Source organism: Myotis daubentonii, chromosome 17 (assembly GCF_963259705.1).
Source record: "Myotis daubentonii chromosome 17, mMyoDau2.1, whole genome shotgun sequence".
NCBI lineage: Eukaryota > Metazoa > Chordata > Mammalia > Chiroptera > Vespertilionidae > Myotis > Myotis daubentonii.
Genome location: NC_081856.1, coordinates 4,612,021 through 4,639,000, shown reverse-complemented (window position 1 = coordinate 4,639,000; position 26,980 = coordinate 4,612,021). Strand labels below are relative to the sequence as shown.

Below are 26,980 nucleotides of genomic sequence, written 5' to 3'. Positions count from 1 at the left end.
CCCACCCCCAGATTCTTGTCAGTCACCAGTGATTCAAAACGAAGCATCATTTTAGTCAGTCCTGGGAAGATGTACTAGCGTTTTGGAACTCTGAATTTTCAGTTCTTTGAATTGTGTATTCCCTGAACATGCTCTGAAAAGAAATTTAATTCTTAAAGTGGATGTAATAGTGGAGGGAGGCCTCAGAGGCTCTTTGTTTGCCGCAGCAGCTTTCATGTCAGAGGAAAACTAGGTCTCCCTGCTTTGCAGCAAATGCTGGGCACCTTGGCTCCTATCTCCAACCCATCACAAATATGCAAAACACAAAGGAAAATGCACTTAACTTTCCTGTGTCATCAATCAACCTGATAGTTTCCCCAAATTCTAGTAATCAAAGTGTCAGCAACAGCCTGGATACATGATGTTCAGTCAGGGTCGGGCATTTCTCTACCTGGTATTTATAAAGACCTCATATGAGAAAATGTTCAAATTAAGTGTTTTACAAAGTGTTTTACAAGCCATTATTGTTGTCTTGCTGTGTGAGGTTGACTTGCTTTTCATTTGTATAAGTAGTTGTATAAAGGTTCTTTAGTCTTTCTGGTTTTTTGTGTGTTTTTTTGTTTGTTTTTGTTTTTGTTTTTTCTAAATGCACCCTTTGGGGGAGAAATTATGATTTCAGAATTTCCTGTGAAGAACACTAAAGGTATGTCACAGAAAAATGCAACTTAAAAACTAAATGCAGTATCATTTTTCATACTCCTTAGAGGAATATGTACAATATTATTGTTTTAAAAAGGTGACACATGTGAACATGTCATGGTTATATATTGCTAAACTTTTTATGTTCCAAATCTGGCAAAAAATGACAGATTTTAAAACTCAATTTATATAAACAGTCACTCAGGAGTATTGAGTGTATTGAGTCTTCATTTCTATTCTAATCAATGACCATAGGCCAAGCAGAGGATATAGTAATGAAAGAAAGCAAAACTTTAACTTTCAAAGACTACCTACCTAGTGTAGTGGGGAAGATCAGATTATCAATAATCCTGTTAGAATGCCTTGAACACTATACAACTCTGTGTAAACCATTATGTAGTACTTGTCCTTGCATCATAAAACCGAATGCCTAAATTTCATATCCTCTTTTGACTTTTCCTTTTGCATGTAGAATTTTTGAAAAGATAAATTGTAAGGAATGACAACTATGCATACATTTGAATTGCCCTAGCTGCATTTTTACCAAATCCATGTCAGTCTGTACCTCAGCAAACCAAAATAATGTTTCTTTCATTTTTACCCACAAAGTTTGCAAGTCATTTCTGGACAACTACCTGAGACATATTTTCTTCTGAAATGAATAGCATTCAAACAGAAAACACGGTATATGGCCAATATAAAATGACTGTAGAACGTGATTGAAAAGAACCTTTCTGTTATACCCTCATTTTCTAAACGTTGGGTAAGGATCCTTTTCCCATCAGAAACTCCACTGTCGATTTCAGTTATACAGTGCCTTCCTCCCCTTCTGTCCACCCTAAAAAAGCAAGAGGAAAGGGAAGAAGGATAAAAAGGAAAATGAAAGTTAAGTCCACCCTGTAGATTGTTTCCACACCATGTTGGAAAGCTAGGTCGTGTTTTCTCTATGTACTATTGATACAAACTCAACTTCTTGCTTGATGTTCTAAAGAGCAAGGGAAGAGGTTACTGCAGTCTCTCCTAAACCATCCATGGGAGTCTGTGGAAACCCAGCAAATTGCCACCCAGTCAAGCATGGTTTTATGTAATATACGGAACTTTTTACATTTGGAAACACCAGCAAACATTGGCTGGGTACGTTTTATGACACTTTATCAGGTGGGAAATAGCTGTACCTCACTTTCCATCTTACATTCTGACATTAGTAGGAAGGTTACTAATGTAATTATATTACAACTAGAGGCCCAGTGCACAAAATTCATGCCCTGTGGGGCCCCATCTCCCAGCCCCCAATATTCATGTATTTTTGTATATGTATGTATGTATGCATTTTTTTTTTGTTGTTGTTAATCCGCACCTGAAGACATTTTCATTGATTTTTATTTTTTATTTTTTTTAAAATATATTTTATTGAGTTTTTACAGAGAGGAAAGGAGAGAGATAGGGAGTTAGAAACATCGATGAGAGAGAAACATCAACCAGCTGCCTCCTGCACACTCCCCACTGGGGATGTGCCCGCAACCAAGGTACATGCCCTTGACCGGAATCGAACCTGGGACCTTTCAGTCCACAGGCCGACGCTCTATCCGCTGAGCCAAACCGGTTTCGGCATTCATTGATTTTTAGAGTAGAAGGGAAGGCGAGAGACAGAGAGAGACATGGATGTGAGAAAGACACACCAATTGATTGCCTCCTGCACATACCCCGACCAGATTGGGCTGAAACAGCGCTGCTTACAGGGCCAACTGCTGGCAGCCTGCTGGGGCTCAGGTGTTGAGCATATGGTGATTTTCTGTTTTTGCTTCCACTTCTGGTAGAGGTCCCACTTGTAGGAGCTGCTGATGTAGCGACCACTTTCTGTCTTGATCTTCTTCTTGTCCTCCTGTCCTGACTGTCCCACAAACTGCTTCTTCTTCTGGCTCCACTTGAGCTGCTGCTGGTCCCTGGTCAGGTTCTGGACCTCGTTCCCCATCAGGTCCAGGACAGTGACAGCCGCCTGCTGCTCAAAGGTGTCCCTGTCCCCACCAATGCCTAGTTCCAGGTCACTGTCGAAGTCCATGGGCTGATAGGGGACATAGAAATCCTGGTCCAGTGGCCAGGATTGGCTCCCCGCTCAAGTCCTGGCTGCTGCCGTTTCTGGCCCATGACCTCTGTGAAGACGTCCTCCATGCTCTCTCCCTCCTCCTTCTCCTCCTTCTCCTCCTTCTCCTCCTCCTCCTCCCCCTTTGCCTTCACAGACTGCTCTGCCTGCCATTCAGGGCAGCTCAGGGCTGGGCCAGCCAGGCCCTCCTGCCACTCCTGCCAGCTCTGCTGGAAGCTGGCAATGGCCTTGAAGTCCTTCTGCTGCTTGGCCCGCATCACCTGGCTGCTCAGGTCCCAGCTGGAGGCGATGATCTCAAAGATGGTTGCCCGCAAGTGGTACTGCTTGATGCTGTCCACCAGCCTCAGCAGCGGCAGCTCCTCCTCCTTGAAGCTCGAGCTAAAGAGGGGGTGCAGGCCCAGCCTGTCAAGGTCCAGCTCTTTGGCCCATTTGATGAACTCTGGCGAAGGTGACAGCCTCCAGTGCATGTACTGCTGTTGGGCATTGTTGGCCATGCAGCCCAGGCCCCACAGCTCCAACCACACCTTTTCATTGTCCACCATGCTCTGTGGCACCCTACCCAACATGCAATCCATGCTGACCACACCTGAGGGTTCCTTGTGGGTGTGGGCAAGGGTGAGGTCATGGCCCAGTAACAGATGCAGGTCCAGAAGGTAGGGGACCACATCTGGAGCCACCAAGGAGTAGGCTGTGCCACTTCGGCCAACCTGGGCCACACGACCCATTCAGTGCAGGAAGAGCTTGCCCTTGGCCAGAAGCTGAAGTTGATGATGTCCAGCAGCTGGATGTCCAGGCCCCGGGTTCCAGGTCAGTCACAATGAGGGTGGAGCACTTGCCCTGGGTGAACTTTGCCAGGTTGAACTTGGCCAGGTTGGCTGTAGATGTGGGTGCAGCTCACCCACTGGAGCAGCCTCAACTCATGGAGACTAAGAGGCCAGGGGGAGGTAGACGCTTAACGTCTGAGCTTGGGGGTGGGGGAATTGGGGGTGGGCCAGATCTTCAGTTGGCCACTACAGTGTGCGTCATAGTGACCAGTCCTTCTGCTGTTTGGTCAATTGGCATATTAGCCTTTTATTATATAGGACTAGAGACCTGGTGCACGAAATTCGTGCATGGGGAGGTCCCTCAGCCTGACCTGCACCCTCTCCAATCTGGGACCCCTTGGGGGATGTCTGATGTTGTGCCCAGATTTCAAAGTTCCCAAGACCCCCAGGGAGCCAGTCAGTCCGATGCAAAAGCAAAGAGTCCTTTATTATGCAAGCCGGCCTGCGCTCCCCGTTCACCAGACCCACCGACACAGCAGAAAGTCCAGTGGCAGAGAGAGCGAGGCCTGATGGGACAGGGGGTTTTAAAGGGGGGTGGAGTGGGGGCAGGAGAGGGCACTGTGGGCCCTGCCGATTGGCCAGGCGCGAGTCGGTACAGGATGTGGTCATAGTGATGGCGTGCACTTCCCTTGATCACCATTGGTTAATCCAGAGAAATCCTGGGTGTGGTTAGCAGCGGCCTCTTCCCATGAGGAAGCACATGGCCCCATCCCAAAATGGAGAACCCAAGGCAAGATGGAGGGCGCAGTCCTTGTCCGGCTCCTGCTGCTGCCGCTCGAACTCGACACAAGGCAGGATGGCCCTCCCGCACAGCACCCGCAGCTGGCCTGTGGGCAGACCGGGACTCCAGCGCATCTGGGCGGCACAGGCCCAGCAAACGGGGTGCGGCCGGTGGAGCGGCCCAGCTCTGGAGGAGCGGCATCCGCTAGGAGCAGGCCCGGCCCATGGGGCCGGCACACTGCAGCATGGCGGCCTCCCCGAGCCAGGGCACGCGCCCCACTCCGCTGCCGCCGCTGCTGCACTGGGCCCGGTCCGGGGGTGGGGGCAGCCCGCGCTGGGCTCCCGCTGTGGGCTGGGGAGCCAATGCCCCCCACATGGGGCCCAGCAGCCGGCCCACGCAGGCCCCGGTCCCCCCCGACCGGGCCCCGAGGGCTGCACGGACCCTCGGCCCCAGCGCGGGCAAGCGGGAAGCCGACCACGGGGGAAGGGAGGGAAGAGCGAGGCGGTGAGGCCTTCCGCTCCCATGACCTCCCCCATGGTCGGTCGCCGCCAGGCCCCCACCCCTCGGCCCGCCGCCGGCCACCATGCAGCCGGTCCGGAGACTCGGACCCGCTCCGGGGAGGCCAGGTCCTACTGCGGGCGCGGAGGGATCTCAGAGCCGGGCGGTCAGACTCCTCCCCCCGCACCGCCCGGAGAGGCGGTGCGCCTTTCATCTGACTGATGGTTTAGTCCCAATCCCTCACCGGCAGTCGGACATCCCTCTTGCAATCCAGGATACCTGGCTCCTAACTGCTCACCTGCCTGCCAGCCTGATCCCTCTAACTGCTCTCCCCTCATGTCCTGAGCCCTCTAACTGCTCTCCTCTGCTGGCCTGATCACCCGTAACCACCTTCCTTAGGCCCGCTACCATGGCTTTGTCTGGAAGGACATCCGGAAGGTCACCCAGATGTTTGGTCTAATTAGGATATTACCCTCTTATTAGTTCAGATTATTTATGAAGTATCACATAAACAAGATTGGGAATCATAAAATGTAAAAACAATGATTACAATTATATTTATTTGGGAAGCCCCATATTAGTAATGCTATGAACTGTTATTAGCTTTTCTAGAAATACTTTTTTCTTAGCCACTGGAAGTGTTCAGCTAAGAACAAAGGTAGCTTAGCAACCATAAAATAGATGTGGAATTGATGACATTTCATGCCCTAGCAATGTTAGTATTTTATAATACGTGCAAGTCTTAGTACTGATGGATTTCCTTTATTTGTGCAAAATATTAGATTAGTGTCAGTTTTCTTAAGTTAGAATTTTGTTTTTAAGGCTGCCTTCACTTTTCTGAAGGAGCGCTAAGCAGAGCCCAAGAGCTTTCTCGGAGGCTTCACGCTGAGCTGATGACGTTGGGCAGAGCCTAATCACAAGAGAGAACAAATGGCAGGCCAGGCGAGCCTGATGGATACAGGTGCGAACATTCAGCAATTAGGCTTTGGTTTAGGATCAGTTTTGAAGAGTGCATAAAATTTATAATAATTTTCTCTCAATTATTTGAGACAAAAATCAATAGGAACTAAGTTGAGGAAGAAGGCTAATGAGAAAAGGCTGCATAATTTTAATTACCCCATAATGATAAATGGCTTTCATTGTAAATTACCATCTGTGTTTTTTCCCCTTTCACTCTATAAATTGTATTTAAAGTTGCTAAAAATAACTAGTTTCTAAGTGAAAAGCTTAGGCAAAAAGGTTATTTGACATTGCAGCTACCGAAATAAAAAGAATGAGTCTGTGGTTAAGCACAATTGTATTTCACATTATTTTTGGCCTTTCCAAAATCATAGGAAATCAATCCAGATCCAGAGATACACATCAGACTGTGACTGCATGTCTAAGTCCACAGGAGACTCTATGAAAAGGCACAAATATATGACATGCTACTCTCCCTCTTGAAAATTCACAATTTATTTAGGTCAACATTATCAAACATAGAAACAATAAACTGTTAACTGTCAAGTAATATGGTGTTCACTTTAATTTTCATAAGAAGATGCCAGCAAGTAATGTCACAAATAGGGTGGGAAGGTAGCCAGTGTCATTTAAAACAAAAAGTAGACTGGGATCAGAAAGAGGTTGGTTTAAAAAATAAAACAGCCCAGTTGGCATGGTTCTGTGGTTAAGGTCACGGTTTGATTTCTGGTCAGGGCACATGCCCAGGTTGTGGGCTCAATCCCCAGAGGGGGGGTGTGTAAGAGGCAGCTGATCGATGACTCTCTCTCATCATTGATGTTTCTATCTCTCTCTCCCTCTCCCTTCCTCTCTGAAATCAATAAAAAATATTTAAAAAATAAAACAACTACTTATGGGTACAGACAACAGTATGGCGATTACAAGAGAGAAAGAGGGGTGAGGGAAAGGAGAAAAGAGTAAAGTGTGGATAAACGGTGATGGAAGGAGACTTGACTCAGGGTGGTGAACATACAATACAATATACAGATGATGTGTTATAGAATTGCACACCTGAAACCTTATAATTTTATTAACCAATGTCACCCAATAAATTCAATTACAAAAAGAATAGGTGGGTTCAATTTATGACTTTTCTACCAACCGTGTGTCTGTTAAACAGTAACTTCAATCTTCTGACCTATATTTCCCAACTGTAAAGTGTTGCTACTAACTCCAATTTTAGTAGTTGTGAGAGTGATTGCAAAAAATAATACCAGGTGTCTAACACACAGGTGTGTTCAAAATGTTATTACTTTGTGCCAACAAAAAGTAATTTATTTTACTAGGCAGGGGGCATCACATTCAAGGATCAGCTACAAATGAAATAAGTTTGCTATTTCCAATGAGCATGCAACCTGCTTGAATGTGGCAACACCACATAAGGCATGGAGGGGGAAAAGAAGTACCTTTAGAAATCTTAGGGACACTCTTCCCTTGGTGATGCTGGAGATAGGAAGAGTTGTTGACCTTTAAATCTTCCCATTTTCCTTGACATGATTATCACCTCTTTCTTTTCCAAACATTACTTCTTTAGACATTATTGTCCATTACTGAGAAAGCCTTAGTCACCCAAATTCCTTCCCGGTGGCTTCCCAGTGTCTTTAATAGGAAATGAAAATTCCTCAGACTCACCTGCTCCCATGTATGGCTAGGGGAGGGATGTTTCTGGGTTCAGTGCTTGTGCTTCCTTAATTTCTTATCCCCAAAATACATGATTCTCCCAAATTCCACTGTATCTTTCTCTTTTTCCTATAAAGTATCAACAAATATATTCTCCCCAAATCTTATAATCTACAGTTCCAATTACTAAAACAAACTACTGTTTATTTCAGCAGGTTTCACAGCATAAGGTTAATTTATTATGAACTGTGAAAAAAAATAATACTTATTTAAGGTCTATAAAGTCCTAAATAACTTTTATCTCCTTAGAGATGATATTTTCCATCATTGTTCAGCAAAAGTTCCAAACAAGCAGGACTGTCTAAAGGCAACGCCTTTCCCCAAAAATGAAGGACCTAAAATGTCACAAATGCTTTGACCTGCAATCCAATGCTGATGTGTGCCAGTGTTTCCCTTTATCTTTTTATCTTCTCTCCTTCTCCTCCTCTTTCTCCTCTTTATCTTCTTTGTTTCTTTTGAGTTGCCTATATGATTTGCTTTTGATAGTTTGACCTAATAAAATTTTGTCAACTAGAGGCCCAGTGCATGAAATTCATGCATGGGTGGGGTCCCTAGGCCTGGCTGGTGATCAGAGCTGATCAGGGCCATGTCGATTGGTGCCAGGCTGATTGGGGCACAAAGGCCCCAGCGGGGTCGAGAGAGGAGGCGATGGTCACCAGGTCAGGTGCAGAATGAACAGATGCATGATGCTGATGCCACCATCATCTGTGCCCCAGAACTGCATGGTTTCCTGCCTCCCCCCACTCTCCTTCTCTTGCTGCCACCTCAGCAGGCAGGCAGCAGGCTGATAAGGCTGATCAGGGCCGGCTGGCCAGGGGAAGAATGGAGCATGGAGGTTGGCCACCAGCCCCAAGGAGGGAGCTGGCCCTCGGGAAAGGGGCCATGTCTGCCACCACCCACCCTTGGTTCCCAATCCCAGCTTCAGGCTCAGCCTCGATCAGATAATCGGGGCCTGCCAGCGGAGGGAGGGACCATGGGAGATTGGCCAGCTGTGGGGAAGGGACCACGGGAGATTGGCCAACCAGGGGAGGTTGGCTGTAGGAGCACACTGACAACCAGGGGGCAGCTCTTGCATTGAGTGTCTGCCCCCTAGTGGTCACTGCACATCATAGAGACAGGTTGTTATGGTCATTAAGGTCACTTAGTCTTTTATATATATAGATTACATCACACAATCCCCTAATGTCTTCTCATTATTTTTGAAATCCAAAACCCTGCAACAATTATCCTATGTCATTGGCTCAATATGAGGAAAATAATAATTAATTATTGTGAGATTAGAAGTGTCCTATAGTTTACCTTGTTGTTATAGGAATCTATGTGCAACATAGAGCTTTGATTTCACATAAAGATGTAATAAGTGTTTTTTTGTTATTTACTATTATGAGAATATTTTGACAATTATAGCTTGTTTACTTAGAATACAATGATTGTGTTAAAGAAGAAAACAGATATATAAAATATATCTAATGGAGAAAGTGATTGAATGTTAACTCTTTTAAAAAGTGTTGATTCTTGTCCATATTCCCTTTATGAGAAAAAGTAAATCCACGAGAAAAAGAACATCTAATAAAGAGTATGACTTCAATTTCCATCTTTGAACAAAACTGACCTACCATTAAATCCTGATTTTTTTTTCCAGAAAATTCTGAGTATAATGAAGACTAATTTCTTCACCATCAACCTCAGCTCACTAAATTGCTTAAGTAGTTAGGTGTACTCTGTCATTTGAATTTTTCTAATGAACTTTGATTTAACTAATTAAAAAAAATAAAACTGTTATGTGGACACTTTGAAGGCAGAGGTATTTGTTTCATTTTCAGAGCTTCAAATGCAAACATAAATGCTAGCTAATTGTTCTTTCTTACAACATGTGAGAGCATATTATTTTCACCACATAAAATTCTCCATGTATATGTATATATGTGTATATTAAACTTCTATTATAAGTCAAATATAAATTATTTCAGAAAGTAAACCTATACCACAATTCCAAGAAAAAATATAATGGTTTCAACATACAAGAATTGGTAGATTGTTCAGGTTTTGATTGAATTAACAAACAAACAAGCTAATTTCATAAATGTGTACTGGAATTAGAATGCGTTGAGTTTGTAATATGGGATTGTGATGTCTCTGATATAACAAATGATGAACTAAGAACATTTCCAGATATCTCTATCCTGTCATTCTTCACATTCTATAAACATCTAATGATAAAAATAACAATAACTTTGTACTTGTCCCTTCCCTGTAGTGCTTGTTGTACAAACAGGCCATGATCAAGGTAAGAAAAATGTAGGATGAGAGACACCATAATTACAGCTAAATCATTGCAGTCATGATGTTTTTAGCAAGAGCAGCTATGACCAACTCACTCATTAGTACATAAAGATATAAAAGTGGGTGTGCATCCCTTTGCAAGGCAAAATTTCATCCACATTAAAATCATAAGAGAAGATAATTTTGTATATATTAAAGTGTACCCTATAAATACAGTAAAATGATGGAAAACTTACAAATTTCATGTTGAAGGTTTACTCAAAATCTATAAATTCTGTCATGCAGAATCCATGTTAAGTATACATGCCAGACGCTCTGTTAGAAGGTGAGTGGACAGATCATTAAATAATACGTGAAGCCATGAGAAGTGCACAGTCAAGTATAAGAAAAGAAAGAAAAAAAGAAGTGCATGACCTCAGTCTAACAATTACATCAAAGCTTCACACAAGCGTGATCAAGGTAAGGAAAATTTAATGCAGGAGACCACGGGACAGACAGTTAATCCATTTTGTAGTAACTAAGTACAACTTCTTATAGAAAGGGTGCTTTTAGGCCTTAAATAATTATAGTAATTAGTTCAAGAAATCACAGAAAGGGAATATGTATAGGCAAGTAGCTTGTGCTACAAACACCACAAAATTGTTTGTAATCTAACAGTCAACCTTCTCCTTCTACATTGTGCAAAAAACTTCCATTTTGTTGAGATATCATAGAAATAATTAATTCAGATTTTGCCCACCACTGGTAAACATACAAGTCTTTACTCAGCAAGTTGTTGAAACAATTTATTGGATAATGACCAGCATATACCAAAATTAGCAGACTAAAACATACAAATTAGTTATTTTATAGAATTAGACTACATAAATCATATCTACACTAATAAAAGAGAAAAATGGTAATTGGCATACGACGATACCCTTTTCATTGGCTAATCAGGGCTATATGCAAATTAACTGCCAACTAAGATTGGCAGTTAACTGCCAACAAGATGGCAGTTAATTTGCATATGTAGGCACAATGCAGGGAGGTGAAAGGGAAAGCAGGAAGAAGCCCCCTGCCACTGACAGTGATAGGAAACCCAGGAGGGAGCTAAGAGCTGGGGGGCGGCCCTGGGGCCGCCTTTGCCCTGCCCCCCAGCCATGATCAGAGAATCAGGAGCCTTTTCCGCCCTGGCCAGTGATAGCAGGAAGTAGGGGTGGAGCCAGCGATGGGAGCTGGGCACGGTCGAAGCTGGCAGTCCCGGGAGCTAGGGGCCCCTTGCCTGGGCCTAAAGCAGAGCCCACAATCATGGGGCCGCTGCAGCTGTGGGTCCCCGCTGCCCAGGCCGAACGCCTCAGCCAGAGGCATCCTGCAGGGGCAGGGGCGGAGCCCGCGTGATCGCGGCGCCCCCCGCTGCCACTGCAGGTCCCCACTGCCCGGGCCAGACGCCTAGGCCAGAGGCATCAGGCCTGGGCTGGGGGCAGAACCAGTGATGGGGGGAAATGAGGGTCCCCTGCCCAGGCCTGACGCCTCTGTCAGAGGCGTCAGGCCTGGGCAAGGGGCCGATCCTGCGATTGGAGGGTGATGGGGGTCAACGCCTGAAGGTTCCCAGTATGTGAGAGGGGGCAGACTGGGCTGAGGGACACTCCCCCCCGCCCCACACCCAGTGCACGAATTTCGTGCACCGAGCCCCTAGTATGTAGATAATCTAATAATAGACAAACATGGTAATTGACCATACCTCTGCTACACTTCCCATCGGCTAATCAGGGTGATATGCAAATTAACTGCCAACTAAGATGGTGGTTAACCGCTAACAAAAATGGTGGCTAATTTGCATACTGCAGGCAGGGTAGGACGCTTGGGCCTCGGACTGACAGGAGCCCAGCGATGGTGGAGATCAGCCCCCTCACTTCTCAGCTGAACATACAACTGCCTCACATTCCAAGTGGAGCTGTTTTCAAGTGGCTAAAGTGCTGGCAATTCATGCCTCCTGGCCTTTCCCCTCTCGGGTTTCCTCCTTGGCTCAGTTTCAAACTTCACCAAGACACCAAAGCAACTCTGCCCTGGTACTTCTGCACCGGCCCCTGAACTCTTCCTTGAGGTCTCTGGGTCCACAATCTGAGCTCAGGGAGGTCACCCAGAGCCCATTCCCCTGGACAGGTGGGGCAGGGGGGCTAGCTTGAAGAGCTGGAGGAAGATGGCAGAGTAAGAGTTGGTATGAACTAGCGCCTGGTTAGCCAGACTTCCTAAGCTCCCCACCGGGCCCAGGCTGAGCCCCTTCCCCACACCAGGAGGATCCCAGCTGAGGTCCCCTCCCTGCACCCAGCACTCTCCTCCCTGTTCTACCACTGGGGGAAGGGAGCAGCTCACCTGCTCTGGACCCTGCCAATCTGGCAGGCTGAGGCACAGGCGGTGCAGCCTAGGGTGCTGATGGCTGCGAGCCTTTTCCCCCTCCCTGAAGTGTGGCACAGGGTTGCAGCAGCTCACAGCCACCCCTGGGCACCATGCATGGAGACACTGCTCTCCACTGAGCCACCATCCGCCCAGGACCTGTGGGGGTTGGGGTGGCCTCAACGGGCTCCCACTGACCCCACTGAAGCCAGACCTGGCTTGGCCAGCCACCCCCACCGCCCAAGGGCTGCGCATGCCCCACGGACCTCATCGCCCTCATGAATTGCCGTGGTCTGGCCGTCCTATCCCAGGAAGTGGCCATCCTGATCACCATGGCTCACTCCCCGGTGCAGTTGGGCCTGCCCAGCAAGCATGTAGGCAGGAGCTGGGCCTCTGAGGGAAAGGAGGAGGCATGTGCTAGCCAGGGCAGAAGTGGGGAACTTGGCGGTGTAAACACAGCCCGCCCACCCCCATGTCGTGCTGGCCCCTCGCACTGCATTCCAGAACCCCTGGGTGCCCCTGCCCAGCACTGTGCTCTCAGGCCTGGGGTGGGGGTGAGGGACCTGGAGCTGCGGCCTGAAGGCAGCCCTCGCTGGCTTGGAATCGCAGTGGTCGATCAGGGAGGGATGCGGGATGCCAAATTCCGCCTCTCTCTCTAAATCTCTCTCTCTCTTCCTCTCTCTCTCTGTCTCTCGGAGTGGGCCCCGTGTCTCTGGTGGGCGGGCGAGGGCTCGGGCAAGGCGATGGACACCTCGTTCCTTCGCCCCAGCCCCGGCCCACCCCGGGTTGCACACGGAAGTGGGCTCCGTGTCTCTGGTGGGCAGGCAATTATATCAGCATCTATATCCATATCTATACCTATACCTACCCCTACACCTACACCCAATACTAGTATCCTGTTATGTATCTACCTGGCATTGTAATTATGTCTGACATCTCTTCTTCTTAGTAGTATAAACAAGGTTCATTAACAATTATAAAATAACTCCTTGTAATTGATGATATAGTTTACATTTTAAAGTTTTTTCACCTGCCAGAGCAATTAGCAAATATTTCAAGGTTTAACATCATTAATTTTTATTTAGATACAGCTTCTAACATTCCTTGGCCCTGGCCATTTAAACAGTTTAGATGGGCACACATTTCCCCACACATTAATTAAAAACAATTACTATGAAATAAAATAATAAAGCACTTTAAAGAATAATCCTTCTTTGAGAAAAATAGAATTTTAAAGGACAGTGATTATTTTAAATCTTAAAGGTTTAAGTCTAAATTATAAAAACACACACACAAGTATAAGCTTGTAGAAACTCTATTAACTACTAAGAGCCCACAGTCTTGCAATGTTTAATTTTGACAGACCCAATTCTATTAAGCTGGATATCTATTTAAGTTGAGCTCTAAATTAATCAATGGTATGCATTTAGTTACATGCAGATGTAAAATAATGAATTGCTTATTGACCCCTTCTTTTTTTCTAGTCTGATTCTAGACAGATAATCAGATAGAGTTTATCTGAGTTTTTCCCATGTTTTGAAATCACATCACCAATATTATGAAGTGATGGGTTGGATTGTCTCCACTGACTTTTGTTGGTAAATTATTATTACTAGCTCTCCTTAGATACTGTTTTCTCATTATTTATTGTTTTTTCTTTCTAAGGGTTTAAAAATAATTGCCTCAAAATATGTTCAAGTCATTCTTTCAAGTGAGAAGACATTTGAATTGCTAACCCACTAGTTGTTATATAATCAGCTATGATATTGTGCTTCTTCTGGCACTTAGCACTCCTGGAAATGGCATTGGATTTCAGCAACCAGAGCAGTCTCCTTTCAATTTTCCCCTGTGTGATCCACTGCAGATCTTTTACTATACTAAAAATCATATAAGTATGTAATTTAGGCATGCATAACTGAGTGGAAGAAAAAAATATAATTAGTGGCACTATCCAAATGTGTTATTAAATCAACTTAGTCTGTCAAAACATTCTACACGTCTACATTATATCAGGCACTGTACTAGATGCTAGGAATCCAAATAACATATGCTCTAATCAGTGTTCCAAAGAGCTTATATTTTAATTTTGGAGACAGAATAAGCACCTGAATACAGTTAGGATATTTAACCGAGGCCCTAAGCTTATAAGAATGCATGATCATATTCATATAAGCATGTCTAAGGTATTCACAACCACACACACTCATCTGTATATTGTATTGTGTGTTTACCACCCAAACTCAAGTCCCTGAATAGTTCATTGCATAGACTCTGTACACCGTCACTGGTGTAATATTTGCTAAGTGAAAGGAGCCATGATGGAGTGTGCAGGATTAAGCTGTGCACCCAGGCAAACAGAGTCGCCGAGGGAGCAGAACTTTCAGTGCTTGAATGAATCAGGGAAGATTTTGGCATAGAGAGGATGGCTATATCCAGTCTTCCCAGACCCAGAAGCTGGCCACCCTGGCTCACGCACAGCATGGAATTCCAAGCAGAGGAAGAGCTTGAGAAAGGTGTGAGGTCACAGAGGGCAGGGCTCATGAAGACCCAGAATCCTCCCAGGGCCATGGGCCACGGAAGGGAGCAGAGCTGAGGCAACCACAGGTGAACGCTTTGAAAGTCCGCAGGCTTCTGCTCCGTTCTGTGCGGCAGATGGCAGCAGGCAGAAAGGCACCTTTTCTCCTGCTCATCCTGGCGACAGCCATGGTTTTCTCATCTCATCGCTCCCAACAGCCACACGTACCATTTCCGAGTGGTCATATGATACCTAACCAGCAACTCTATTATGTGAAATAATTAAAGAATATGAATGAAACGTGGGAAATGATGGCTTTAGCTTTTTGGAAACATTCCTTGGGGCAGCCTGGAGGAAAACATCAGGGAGCTGTGGTAGAATATTTCTCTTTACATATTAAAACTTAGATCTTGTCAGCTCAGTGTTTACCTGTTTAGGCAGAAAATGTCCTGAGTACTGAAAAGATTTTATCTCCTCGAGAGCACGTTTAAGTAGCAGAAAGAATTTCTCAGGTGGACTTGGGATTCACAGCTACTAATTGCTGGAGGGTATATTTTCAATGTCTTCAAATTAGATTTTTGTTTTCTCTTCAAGGCAACATTTGCATTTTCAAGCTGCAAGAGTGGAGAGCAACATCCTTCAGCACCTCCCCATCGCCTTTCCCGCCCACTGGAATCCCTCCCTGCCAGGCCTCTCCGCCTCAGCGCCTGGTGCCAAGAGGCCGCTGCCGGAGAAGGTCCACGGCGGTGTCTGACGGTGAGCACAGGGACATCTTCAGATAATCCGAACCACCTAAGGAAGCAGCCCTGAAGTCATTTTAAAGGGATATAAATAACAACAAAAATAAACAAACAAGATAGAAACAGACTCATAGATACAGAAATCAGACCGACAGCTGTTTTGGGGGCTGGGTGAAAAAGATGAAGGGATTAAGCAAAAAGAAAGAATGAAAAACCTCAGAAAGAGATGGGGAGATGTAGGAGAGGGTAAAGGGGGGATGATGGAAGGAGACTTGACTTGGGGTGGTGAAAACACAATACAACACACAGATGATGTATATAAGATTGTACACTTGAAACCTATAATATATATATTATATATATATGAAAATACATGATACTTAACATTAAAAATAAAATAAATAAATTAGGTTAAGTCCCAGTTTTCTGATTGGTTTTCGATTCTTTATTGACAAATTCAGTTTGTTAAAAGTTGAAATAAGCACAGTTCACTTTTCAAGATCACTAAATTGTGAATATCAAAATTCAAATGAGTTGATGTCAGCAGGTATATAAACCACGTGCTTTTATGAACGTGTAAGACTTTTTACAATATTGACCAAGTTCGTCCTCAATTTCTTTTTTATTTTTTTTACTCTTTAATATATTTTTATTGGTTTCAGAGAGGAGGGAGAGGAAGAGCGATATAGAAACATCAATGATGAGAGAATCATTGATCAGCTGTCTACTGCACACCTCACACAGCAACCCAGGCATGTGTCCTGACCAGGAATCAAACTGTTACCTCCTGGTTCCTAGGTTGACGATCAATCACTGAGCCAAGCCAGTCAGGTCGACCTAGAGTTCTGAAAAACAAATAAACAACAACCAATATCTATCTTCCTTCTTTCTTTTTTTCTTTTTTTCTTCCTTCCTTCCTTCCTTCCTTCCTTCCTTCCTTCCTTCCTTTCTTTCTTTCTTTCTTTCTTTCTTTCTTTCTTTCTTTCTTTCTTTCTTCTCTCTATCTCTCTCTCTTTCTTTCTTTCTTTCTTTTCTCTCTCTCTCTCTCTCTCTCTCTCTCTCTCTCTCTCTCTCTCTTTCTTTCATTCTTCTTTCTTTCATTTCTAAGAAAGAAATTAGATTTCCCAAGTCACAGACTGTTTAGAAAACAGTCTGTTTTTAATGCAAAGACTGAGTTTAAAAGCTTTCAATGTTTGCCAATAGTTTAAAGCCTTAATAGAAAGTGCAATAAACAGAATATCTAACCTATCTAACCGGATGACAGTGTGGTGACTGCTGAGGGGTGGGAAGAGGGTAGAGAGGTGCGGGGTGTTGGGGGAAGTAGGGGAAGTGGAGGAGGGTAAAGGGGGATAAATAGTAATGGAAGGAGACTTGACTCAGGTTGGTGAACACACAATACAATACACAGATGATGAGTACAGAATTATACACCTGAAACCCGTATGATTTTGTTAACCAGTTTCACCCATCAATTCAATAGAAAGGAAATAAATAAATTAATTAATAAATTAATTTTATTTTTTAAATCTGAAAACAATGGGGTTTTTAGTGTCAACCCAGCATGTGACTTCACACATTAACTGTACTCCTTGGCATGAAGTCACACATGTGCTCCCAGTCTATGTAAATGAGTCTGCAGCCAACTGCTCCAGGTCTGAGGACTTGGTCACAGTGTCCACTGCTCAGTTTCATGAAAAGCTTATTAACCAGAGTCTCAGTGAAGCCTACGACATCTTTACTATGTTCTGCACACAAGTTTAGGAATGTTCTGTGCTTCATGAATGCTGCTGGGGGAACAGAAGCCTCCCAAGCGCCCTGTGGCTCCTGAGCCTGTGCTGGGCCAGCAGCTCCCCGGAGGATGGAGCACACGCATCAGCAGAGTGCTGCCACGGATGCGAAGGGTTTGCTGCAAAGCTCCTGTGGGGGTGTGCCAGGGTCTACATGTACCAATGTTCAAAGTCTTTCATTAACATAATAGAGGACATTGACAATTTTATTAAACTGGGGATTTCCCCCAAATGTTTAAAATCTTTGAAGTTATCAGCCTAATTATTTACATATATAATAAAAGCTTAATATGCTAAGTGTTCGACTAGTCAAACAGTCGCTATGATGTGCACTGACCACCAGGGGCCAAAGCCTTTGACCGGTAGGTTAGTTTACTACTGGGTTCCTGCTGATCGGGATTGGGCAAGATGGGCTGGATATGCCCTGAAGCCCTTCTGCAGACCCTCCCCAGCCCTGATCATGCACCGGTGGGGTCCCTTGGCCTGGCCTGCACCCTCTCACAATCTAGAGCCCCTTGGGGGGTGTAGGAGAGCTGGTTTCGGCCCATTCCCCACAGTCCAGGCCAAGGGACCTCACTGTTTCATGAATCCTTGCATCGGGCCTCTAGTATATGTATCCTATATAATAAAAGGCTAATATGCTAAGTTTCCAGTTGACCCATCAACCAATCAAAGCATAATATGCTAATGATATGCTAAGGCTGCTCAACCACTCGCTATGGCATGCACTAATCACCATGGGGCAGATGCTCTAACTCATAGGTTAGCTTGCTGCTGGGGTCCGGCTGATCGGGACTGAGCCAGACAAGCTGGACTCACCCTGGAGCCCTCCCGTGGTTCCTCCCCAGCGGGTAAAACCCGCGCATCCCTCCCCAGCCCTGATTGTGCACCCATGGGTCCCTCGGCCTGGCCAGCACTCTCTTGCAATCTGGGACCTCTTGGGGGATGTCAGAGAGCCATTTTCAGCCTGATCCCACAGGCCAGGCTGAGGGACCCCACTGGTGCATGAATTCATGCACTGGGCCTTCTATCTAATAAAGAGGGAATATGCTAATTGACCCTCACGCTGCCACAAAGATGGCGGTACCCACAGTCAATAAGGAGGAAATATGCTAATTTGCTGCCCCACCCTCAAAAATGGTGGCACCCACAGCCAATAAGGAGGGAATATGTTAATTGACTTCCCTTCCCTCAAAGATGGCAGCGTCCACAGCCACAAGATGGCAGTGCCCAATCCCCTCAGCCCTCCAGCGGCCCAGGCCGCCCGAGGCTCAGGTAACCAGGGCTGGCCGAGGCTTGCGCTGAAGGCAGTGGCAGCAGCAGAGGTGTGATGGGGAGTCACCTTCCCCTGATGGTCAGGTTGCTTCCCACCCCTGACGGCTCCTGGACTGTGAGAGGGGGGCAGGCTGGGCTGAGGGACGCCCCCCCCCTCCAGTGCATGAATTTTCATGCACTGAACCTCTACTATATATATATATATATGTGTGTGTGTGTTTTATGTATTTGATATGATATACATATTATTAAGCTTTGCAGGGGAAGAGAAAAAGAGTAAAAGACCAAGAGAAGATTCTGATGTGTAGCCATTACAGTATTTGGCTCATAGTCTTTCCATGTTAGTATTAGGATTGTATAACTGGGAAACTAATGTAGAAATAGTATTCTATGGAGGACTTTATGACATATTAAGTTAAATATTTATGAAATTTTGTTCTGTTCAATCCAATGTAACTGTGCCAAACTTTTATTAGGTTAATGTAAAAAAATATATAGAATATTAAAAAAATCATAATCCTGAATCAAAATATAGGCAGGTAGATAAAATGTATACAATATAACCTAGCCTTTTATAGGCATTAAATTGCTAAAATAGATGTTCAAAATGTGTCATTCTGTTTAAAAATATCTATTATATAGTTTCCTTACACTCTAAAATTTGACAGAGGTTTTCAAAATTTTACCTAGATTATATTAGGGTGCTCAAAGGTTAAAGTCTTAGTTATGCTTGGATGGAGGGAGAAATAAGCTAGCCTCCAAGCTCTGGAGAGAGAAAAAGAGAGAGAGAGAGAGAGAGAGAGAGAGAGAGAGAGAGAGAGAGAGGTGATGGAGGGAAAACACCCTATACCCCTATATCTAGGTGATGATGATAGATAGATAGATAGATAGATAGATAGATAGATAGATAGATAAATAGATAGATGGTAGATGATAGATAGATGATAGATAGATAGATAGATAGATAGATAGATAGATAGATAGATGATAGATAGATGATAGATAGATAGATAGACAGATAGATAGATAGATGATAGATAGATGATAGATAGATAGATAGATAGATAGATAGATAGATAGATAGATAGATAGATAGATGATAGATAACTCTCTTCCTAGTCTTTGCTCAATGAAAGGGTTCAATGGCTCAACTTGCTTAAAACACTTGGTTTAGTTTTAAGCCACAATGATATTTAGAGGTCAACCAATGCATCTTTGAAAGATGTAGCTGGCTTTTTCTGGTAACACTTTGCTTTCTGATTGATGTATTTTAATGCAAGAAGTTCACTTACCATAAATAAAACTGCCTACCATGCAGTCAGCAGTGATGGCGATGTGTTAAAATTATACCTTTCTGCACACTTTCCTCGGGAAAAGTGAGCACTCCGGTGTCAGAGCCTGCACGCATGCTGGACTCTAATGCACAGCGACCTTGCCAAGGTGTTGAGGGGAAGAGGCAGGTGAGTACATTCTTCAGGGGTCGCAGAGCTCGAGCTTGTCAAAAACATGATGCACCGCGGTGCCTACCTTCATTTCTCAGCAGGAGACGCTGGGAAGTTTTAGTACCAGAAAGCGCACAAAAATGTGTGTGGGGGGGGGGGGGGGAAGAGTGATGGACAAAGAAAAATCTCTAGGAGCTCTCTCACCGCTAGTTACCTCCCACTAAGTGGCTTGTAAACATTTAAATGCAGATATTAGCCAGAATTACTGCTGAATCACAGCAAGAGGTCTGAGCTTCCCCATCAATCACCAGAAATTTGTTTCTGCTTTTATTTTCTTTGTTGCTCTTAGCACCAAATTACTCAAAATCATTCTTACTACAAGATAAACTGTCAATAAGTGCCCACTTTTACATACTTTCCCTTCGCTAATGTAACATGGCTAATTCTGCAGTTAATAAAAGGAAAGCACTCCTTGTGTGGTGTAAACCCGAATCCCCCTGGTTAACCTGCTTCCTGTGAGGTAACCGCCTGCACCCAGAACAGGTGTGAATTGCGCAGAAGGGTTTCTGCCACCAGCTGCCCAGGTGACCTTTCAGGACCAACATTGTTTTCCTGCTGGGGGTGTCACTGCCCCCAGACAGCCCTCTCTGTTACCTTGGAATAGATTGGGCCAAAGAGATTCCTCGGGTCCATCGTCCCACCCCATTCGCAGGATTACCAGTTGTCACAGGTACATAAAGGCGGGCCTTCTCCGTGACTCAGGACAAGTCCCCAGGCCTCTGTGGGCTTGCTTAGCCAGGGGCCAGACTAAATTACCCGCAGCTGCTCTCTGCCCAGGCCTGCCCCCTCCTTCCCCAGATGCATTCCCTGGACACTTAACAGGGTTGAAATACTCAATTGGATGGTATATATATTTTAATGTAATTTAAAAACCTATTGATCAATTAAAGATAATGTGGTTTAATTTCAAATGTTTGCTGTTCCACTTCATAAAATGAACTAAAGAAGCTTCACTGATGCAGGTCTTGTTGTATTGGATGCTTTCAGACAACACATTCAAAATTTTCCAAAACAAAAAGATCAACCAATTTGGATTTATGAATGAGCAGTGCTTCTCTTACTAATAATAACCTTTAATCCTTTCTTTATTTTTTAAATATATATTTAGTTGTTATTCAAAGTTACATATCCAAAGGAGTTCCAGGACATTTGGAAAAAAATAGTGGAAAGCAAAGTGGTTTAGAGCCAAAATATTGACTTAAAGTAAGATATGTTTTTTATGCTGCCTTTTGTGTCCCCAAAGTACTCCCCCAGCAAATTTCCTTCAGAGTCTATGAACCTTCCTTTGATTTCATACTTCTCCCTATTCACCTTTAATCTACAAAGACGCCTATTTTGTCCGCACACAGGTGCAGGTAACTGACAAAATGCAAAATCGTAAGTGTACAGTCACAGAGTCGACCTCCTCTGTTTAAGCCCTGATTTGAATGGGAACCTGTAAGCATGAATTAGCTACTAAAAGTAGTGGTCACTGAACGTTGCCATTTGGAAGGTCAACCAAAATCTATAAAACCTCACAACTGTAGGAAAATCAATATCTCATTAAACTCCCGTCGTCAACTATTATTTCATTCATGTCTAATGTCACTCTCTCACATTTGCTAGGTCTGCAGGTTGAGCTCAATATGCTCTCATTAACACCCGTGGCCCTTGCACCAAGGAACTAGCAGGCATAGATTCCTTATCTTTGACGTAATTTCATGGTCATGAAGCCAAGGGAAGTTTTGACTGGAGGGAGAAAGCATTTGGAATAATTGGTGGATGAGAATAATTTGGTACTAGGACTTACCTCCTAAATTGTCTTACAATGGAATTTCAATAGGAAATTATCTCAATCATTTACATCTACCATACAATGCAATTAATTACAACAGTGTAGCTAATTGTGCACAGATTACCTTCAGGACATGTTGAAACAAAGACTAAATTCAACGCTTCAAAGGTTATCTTATATTTGAGTTTCCACATATTGTGTTGAAATTTGTTTAAAGTAACATTCAAGATTGTGTTATTAAACAAATCCTCTTTTTTTAAGGGAAATGTGGCTAAACTCAAACCACAGTTTCAGCAGCAGTATAGTCTCTGAAGGTCCATCTGCATTTTGCCACTCATCAGGATCTAGACCAGTGATGGCGAACCTTTTGAGCTTGGCGTGTCAGCATTTTGAAAAACCCTAACTTAACTCTGGTGCCGTATCACATATAGAAATTTTTTGATATTTGCAACCATAGTAAAACAAAGACTTATATTTTTGATATTTATTTTATATATTTAAATGCCATTTAACAAAGAAAAATCAACCAAAAAAATGAGTTCGCGTGTCACCTCTGACACGCGTGTCATAGGTTCGCCATCACTGATCTAGACTTACCTCTCAGCTCAGGAGGAAGGGGAGAAATGAGTTGGAATGACTGCCTTCTTCCATGATTTCCGTCTCTTTCCTGAATATGTAATCAGAGAATTTTGAGAAACCAGCCTTTACTGTCTGGGAATATATATCCCATATGTAAGGATGAACAGAAGGTTTATTTTTATCCTTTGTTCAACATAAAATAAAAACATATAATTTTGAAGCAATAATAAGTTTCACTTAACTAGAACCAGCAACAACCTAAAAGAATCACAGATCTATGACTGGGCCCTGGGTTCAGATAGTCAGACAGGCAAGATGGCATGGAAGCCTTCTCCTAGACCCCCACAGGCAAGATGCTGAAAACAGTGTGGTTGGGACGGGGTCATCCTGGCTGAAGGAGAGGAGATGGAGAGGATAACCTAGGGGTGGGAAGGAGAGGAAGGGAGAAGGGGAGCGCTAAGGAGTGGACGGAGAAAGAAAAGCAGAAGACACGGGGAAGGGGATGCGATGGAAAACAGAAGAGTAGAAGTAAGATAAGAGAGTGAGAGAGGGAGGATGGCCTTAGGAATATCAACTACAGGAAATGCAGTCACAGGTTGAAAAGAGGGGGAAAATGAGATAGAGGTAACATAAAGGTTTGCCACCAGCATCCCAGCGGGATCCTGTTAGGGCAGGTCCCTGGCTCACCATGGTCCCTGCTGGCCCAGCAGACCCAGGCAGCACCCTGGGCTTGAGGCTTCCAGAGGATGCTGGGAACCCAGGATCCCAGCCCCCATGGGCGCCTGCCTGTTCCAGAAGCCCCTGGTGGCTCAGTAGCTTCCTCAGCTCCAGGCTCCTAGATGCCCCCCTTAACCAGGGATCCAATTCATCTTGGCACCTGCCAGCTCCCACCACTCCAGGGGGCCATTATGGCCCAGATTCCCAATGAACTGCCACATACCAGGCTGAAGGAACATCCCAGCACCTCCAATCTGAGCAAAGAAACACACCAGCACGTGCACACACACACACAGACACACCACAGAGACACACCACAGAATGGGAGTGCAAAGAAGGAAACTGTGCCATCTGCACCGGCATGGGCCTAGATGGCATAATGTTCAGTGAAATAAGTCAGACAGAAACATACACATACTGCATGTTCTCACATATATGTGGAATGTAAAAAGAAACAGAGAGTAGATGGGTAGCTACCAGGGCTGGGTTGGGGGGATGAGGAGACAGTGGTCAAAGTGTCAGACTTCCAGTTGTAAAAGTGAGAAAGTTCTAGAATCTCCTGTACAGCATGATGACTACATTAATGATGACTTATTATATACTTGAATGTTGTTAAGAGAATAAACCTTAAATATCATTGTCACACATACAGAAATGAAAATTATGTGAGGGCATGGAGGAAGGTGTTAAGAAACCATACTGTGGTCTCTTTTTTTTGCCACATATACATGTATCAAATTATCATATTGTACACCTTAAACTTGATATTATTACATATCAATATCTCCATAAAGCTGGACAAATTTAAGAGCCATTACTATATTTAAGAAAACACGCAAAATATCTATATATATAAAACCCTAATATGCAAATAGACCTAACAGCAGAACAACCAAACAACCAGTTGCTATGAGGTGCGCTGACCACCAAGAGGTGCAGAGGTGCATGCAGAACATGGCAGGCGTCGGCCACGGCGGGATGGTCGAGCAGGTGAGAGGGGGTGCCAGACCAAGGTGGGGCATTGGTCACTGTCATCGAGGCGAGCCTCTGATGGTCACTGAAAATTCTTTGCTCCCACATGCTGCAATCCTGCCCGGTGCTCACACCTGCTGCCAGTGCCAGAGCCGCCGCTCTCACCCACTGCCGGTGCTTGGTGCCAGCACTGATCACTCGGTATCAGCGGGTGCTATTGGCAGCTGCTGGCCCCGATCACCCCTCAGGGCTTCTCCACCTCCCCCTGCACCTGAGGGGCACTTCGGGCAGCAGCCACCACTTGCACCTGCTGATGGCCCCGGTTCCACTTGCACCCACTGCTGGCGCCATCCCCAATTGCTTCGCACTGTAATCAGGTGCGAGCAGGGCCAGCACTGTCAGTGCGTAGGAGCGGCAGTGGCTGGAGCAGGGCTGCCGGCAGATGGGACCAAGGGCCACGGCAGGAGGGGCTAGATGGGGTCACAGAGGATGGCTTGAGACTCGCCCCTGTGCCCATCACAGCCTCACAACGCACAGTTCCTTTTAAGGTGCATGAATTTGTGTACTGGGCCCCTAATCTAATCTAATAAAAGAGAAACATGCAAATTGACTGCAACTCCACTACTCTCCAAGCCACGCCCGCCAGCCAATCAGAGCAACTATATGCAAATTAACCCAACCAAGATGGCGGCCATCAGCCACGGAGCTGGAGCAAGCCTGGCCGGCCTTGGCCTCCGCTCAAGGCAACAAAATTTCAATTATAGAGATAAATAAATCCCAGATACCTGCTTCCAGCCAGCCTCCACTGGGAGCTTGGGTGGCTGGGGGCCGTGGCCAGCCTGCAAACAGGCATCAGCCCCTCACCCAAGATAGCCACACCCTCATGGGGTGAGGGTCCCGGCTGGGGGGCTTGGCCAGCCTGAAAACAGCCATCAGCCCCTCACCCAGGCTGGCCAGGCACCCCAGCAGGACCCCCCTCCCTGAAAGGGGTGTGGCCAGACTGAAAACGGCCCTCAGCCTCTCACCCAGGTTGGCAAGGCACCCCAGCAGGGACCCCCAGCCTGATCCGGGACACCCTTCAGGGAAAACCAGCTGGCCCCCACCCATGCACCAGGCCTCTATCCTATATAATAAAAGGGTAATATGCAAATTGACCCTAACAGCAGAACAACTGGGAATGACTGGTCACTATGACACACATTGACCACCAGGGGGCAGATATCAATGCAGGAGCTGCACCCTGGTGTTCATTGAGCTCCCACAGGGGAGCTCTGCTCAGCCACAAGCCAGGCTGACGGCTGCCAGCACAGCAATGGTGGTGGAAGCCTCTCCCGCCTCCTCAGCAGCTCTAAGGATGTCCGACTGCAGCTTAGGCCTGCTCCCCGCTGGCAACTGGACATTCCCCGAGAGCTTCCAGGCTGCCAGAGAATGTCTGACTGCCAGCTGAGGCCCAATCCCCCGGGAAGCAGGCCTAAGCCAGTAGGTGGTTATCCCCTGAGGGGTCCCAGACTGTGAGAGGGCACAGTCCGGGCTTAGGGACCCTGCCCAGGTGCACAAATTTTTTGTGCACCGGGCCTCTAGTATGTACATAAAAAGGCACAAATTAAAGAAAAAGAAAAAAAAAATGGGAAAACATATCAGTGAAGACTAGAGCTCAAATTCAATACATGTGGAGGAGCCTGTGCTAACATTTCTTTGGAGATTTTATAAGGATAGAAACCAATTCACAATTTTGTCTCATTCTCATAAGAAAATAATCATTAGTATGATTTTAACATTGTTGGAGCTGAGCTGAAATTTTCATGCAAAAAATAACAGGCCCCCAATGCCCAGAATTGTAGAGCTAAACAGATATAGGAAAGTTCACTACCAGAGTTTCCAGAGCCTTCTGCCCTGAGACGATGGGGCAGCTCTAGACACTGTGGTGCAGCGATATCACTGGTTTGATCAGAGCTGGCTCCCTCTGGTTGCTCGCCACCTCCATGGCTGTACCATGAGGGGCTGCTGAAAATACACCAGGTTGTTCACTAGGTCTTCAACAATCCAGCTTTCATTCATGACCCTGATACCATTGGGCATGTTAACCACACAATGCCGTTCTTTATCTTCTTATTTATTTTTTATTTTTGTTAACCCTCACCCAAGGATATTTTTCCATTGATTTTTCTTTTAGGCAGAGTGGAAGAGAGAGGGAAAGACAGAGAGAAACATCAATGTGAGAGAAACATTGGTTGCCTCCTGCATGAGCCCTGACCAGGGCCCAGGCCAGGGAGGAGCCTGCAACCAAGGTATGTGCCTTTGACCAGAATCAAACCTGGGACCCTTTGGTTCCCAGGCCAGTGCTCTATCCACTGAATCAAACCAGCCAGGACACACGGTGCCATTCTTTAAATGAAAGAGGAAGCAAATAGGATTGCACAATAAATAGACTGGGCTTCCAAAGCAGTGTCCTCACCCTCCAGTGAATGACTTTTGGTGCCAAAGGGCACCATTTGGTTTTCTGGAAGCAGCCATTTATTTCTCAGATGGTGCCCTGCACATGCTCATTTGCATGTAATTGATAAGCACTGTGCCCTCTGAAAAACCTGCCTGCCTGCCTCAGCATTTGCAGGAGTGGCATGTCTTTCTGACAGGGAAATCTTACTCTAACAAAATGCCCTCTTCAGGGTCAGGCCACACAGATCAGCCTGCCATGTCCCTTCCAAGGTTTTCTAATTCATTTCTATTCATTTGGCTACTGACAGACACCTACTACTTAGTCTTAATTACAGAGAATGGGCCTGCTAATTCACATGGACAGGTTTCAATGAGAGTTTTAAAATGCTTCCTTTCTATGATATGCAGAAGCCCAGCTGTCACAGAGTTTACCAAACAAACCCCAGAAAGCGTGCCCGTTTCCTGCATTCGGGTTTTGAACACCGTCCATTGCTTTCTGGCTTCGGAGCCTCCGGAAGGCCAT

General features: G+C 45.3%; 1 pseudogene; it reads right to left on the bottom strand.

Annotated features, from left to right (window-relative positions):
- Positions 1-1,484: 1,484 nt before the first annotated feature.
- Positions 1,485-26,980, bottom strand: LOC132220099 (ATP-dependent RNA helicase DDX54-like; annotated as a pseudogene).